Raw genomic sequence first — 3,142 nt, forward strand, 5'->3', positions numbered from 1 at the left:
AAAAAAATAAAAATACTGAGAAAATCACCTTTAAAGTTGTCCAAATTAAGTTCTTAGCAATGCATATTAATAATCAAAAATTAAGTTTTGATATATTTGCAGTAGGAAATTTACAAAATATCTTTATGGAACATGATCTTTACTTAATGTCCTAATGATTTTTGGCATAAAAGAAAAATCAATAATTTTGACCCATACAATGTATTTTTGGCTATTGCTACAAATAAAGCCCAGCGACTTGTGACTGCTTTTGTGCTCCAGGGTCACATTTGTCTTCGAATCATTCATTCAAGAGATTCATTCAAAAACACTGATTCATCAAGTAATGAAACAAGTAAATCATTGAATCATTCATTCCAAATTACATGTGATTTTGTTTAGCTGTCTAATGCTTTTTTTTCTTCAGAATCGTGAGAGAACCACAACCTCCATTTAAAAAAAAGAAAAGGTCTCAATTTATCCAGAATCGTGCCGCTCTATTTTGCACACAAACAGCTCTTAATCGAGTCCAGTTTTTATGTAGCCTGCTGATTTTTGTTCATGGTATTCAGCTGCAACTAAATGTTTTGCAAAAAGAGACGCATAATAAATATGTTTGATATCATTTTTAATCCCATTGGAATCAAAACTGGGAATCGTAAAGAATCGGAAATGTTTTGCAAAAAGAGACAGAATAAATATGTTTGATATCCAAATGTTTGACTTAATGACTACATAATGACTTCACCCTAGGCTGTAAATTTGTGTATTGTGCATTTTTCAGCTAAACGTTTGTCTTTCTGTGGCTCTAATAAAGTCTGTATGCTTCAGAGCTATAATATAGATCGCGCTTTCTCTTTCCGTTTGCCCTGTTTTTTTTAAACACCAAATTTCAAACTCATCTATGCTGCTTTTTGATCATTCTTGAAGTAAACTTGAAGTAAACGAAACCTAGACGTGAGGCGGCGCTGCGCTTCTGCCTGGTGTGCGACTAACATATTTTGTTATTTTGATTAGATAATCGAGTGTAATAAAATAGAAGCAGTTATATTGTTAGGGTATACATACAATATCAATGTTTTCCTAAAAAAAAATAAAATAAAATAAAAAAGTTAATTTTATAACATCAAAAATCATTGGTCCTTGCAACTGCACCTTAAATTTGATTTATTTACTTACTTTTTCCTTCTACTGTCTTTCCTTTAATGTTTTTGAAGCAGATGCTAATCTAACACTTGCTGTTAGTTTTCTTTTCTAATTTATTTCTTATTTCTAGTGTATTTTTAACCTATTATGATATGTAAGTGTTATGTAAACAACTGTTTTGTTTATTAAAAAAATTGTTTCGTTATAAAAACTCTTCTCTGTCAATCAAATTAGTTCAAAAATGCATTGGCTGCTAGCTTATCAAGTCCAACTTGATCACTTCACAAAGTTCAAGCATACTTAAATATTATGACAAGTGAGTTTCATGAATATGACATCACACAAAGCACATTATGAGTCACTTTACATCTGAATATTTACTAACTTGTAATCACATAATGTCCAAAATCTCCTGAAAACTTACATACTGTCAGTCCCAAAACTCATGAGTGTAAAATACTAAAAAGTTGTTCTTCATTACTGTACTTATAAGTATGGTTTTGAAGGATATGTACTGTGTAGTCTTACATTTAAATGACAATACTTGAGGACACCTTGCTGAAGATCTTAAGTGTGAACACAGCTGACAATCAGTCTATAAACAACTGTATTCAAATGTCAAACACCAATAAAATCAGCTGCTGGTGGGTTTAATGCTGTTTTCATTTACCATTTGGCATCTGGTTTGTCCCAGAACTCCACATAGTGAGGACACTGAGAAACTGAGACTAAACAAGTTGATTTACAAAGCATTAAACTCACTTCTAAAACAACTTACTTCATGTGGAAACTTTTTATTACTTCCACTCAAGTATGTTTGTGCTCGATACTCCGGCCTTTGATTGAGTAAAATGTTGTCACAGTATGCAAACTTTCACTTGAGCCTTATTTTTCAGTATTTTTACACCTCATCCACAAATGCATTTGAAACTACCAAAGTTCACGCGAAAGAACTAGACAAGGAAGAAGCACTTACAATGCGTTTTAAAACCACAAAGGGCGATGACGCATACGAGAAAGGATAAACGACGACGTCAAACACGCAAAATAAACTTTACAATCCATCGACACCCAAACGAGCAGAACCGAACCTGCGTGAGTTACGAACCGCTGCGCTTTGCTCGCCGTTGCGCACAGCGCTGGAGAGCCTTGCGCCATTGCGCGCGCTCTCCTGCCTCACAAATGATGAAAATGACCACAAAACACAACTAACGTTGTTAACAGCAGGCATCCGCATCTAATAAACCATCTAAAGGCCTTCTAATGATGTGCGGAATCGAAACCGAGCCGTCTCTTCACTATCCACAGACTGAACAACAAAACCATGACGCCATTTTCTGCTAAAACAACCGCGTTCGGGGAGGAAACGCGACGCTTTTACGCGTTTAAAACGCTTCGCCAAAGGTTGCGAGTCTTAAATGAAGCTTCTGGTTGTTCTTACCGAAATAATCCGCGGATTCCCGGAAGATACTTCGATTTTGACTCTATGAGCTCTTGGATGGTGTGTGACGCCTCCGCGCGCATGAATGTGACTCCCCACCACACGCACGTGCCCTACTGAGCAAACACTGGAGATCTGTCAGGGTGTCGTGACCTGGTGCCGTGACCTAGTGCCGAGATCCGGGCCGGTCTGAGAGCTTAGGTGTTCGAATCGCGTAACTATCGCCAATAAAGACATTTAAACTTAAGTGGATCCAGGGGACTAATGCATTTACAGTAAATAGCTTTGACTCTCATGCAAATGCCAATGCAAATAAATTTACTTCAAATGTAAAAGTTTCTAAAAAACTACATTTTTGAAAGTAGTTAATTTTTTATGCACTCGCATAAACTCTTTAGGTGGTCAAATTTCATTTTTATCACATTTATTTTTTATGATTACAATAGTCCATTAAAATACATGTTAAAGTTAATAAAATATAAAGTTAATTAAAATACATACTAGTGTTTATGTCTGTAAATACATTTACATTTTTATGATCTTCTGAAATGTATTTCTTCCATGAATATGTATATA

General features: G+C 35.1%; 1 protein-coding gene across 3 annotated transcripts in view; it reads right to left on the reverse strand.

Moving 5' to 3' along the window:
* Positions 1-2,820, reverse strand: part of LOC107656405 (zinc finger protein 800-like) — a 14,016-nt gene extending 11,196 nt beyond the window's left edge. The window contains exon 1 of one of the 3 annotated variants that reach the window (XM_016444262.1): positions 2,567-2,820. The gene's annotated coding sequence lies outside the window, so the exon portion shown is untranslated. Of the gene's footprint in view, positions 1-1,903; positions 2,012-2,101; positions 2,538-2,566 lie in introns of those variants that run through there. The other 2 variants (XM_016444264.1, XM_016444263.1) reach the window with 2 other exon arrangements.
* Between the last annotated feature and the right edge of the window lie 322 nt (positions 2,821-3,142).

Source organism: Sinocyclocheilus anshuiensis, unplaced genomic scaffold (genome assembly GCF_001515605.1).
Source record: "Sinocyclocheilus anshuiensis isolate Anshui unplaced genomic scaffold, SAMN03320099.WGS_v1.1 scaffold183, whole genome shotgun sequence".
NCBI classification, from domain to species: domain Eukaryota; kingdom Metazoa; phylum Chordata; class Actinopteri; order Cypriniformes; family Cyprinidae; genus Sinocyclocheilus; species Sinocyclocheilus anshuiensis.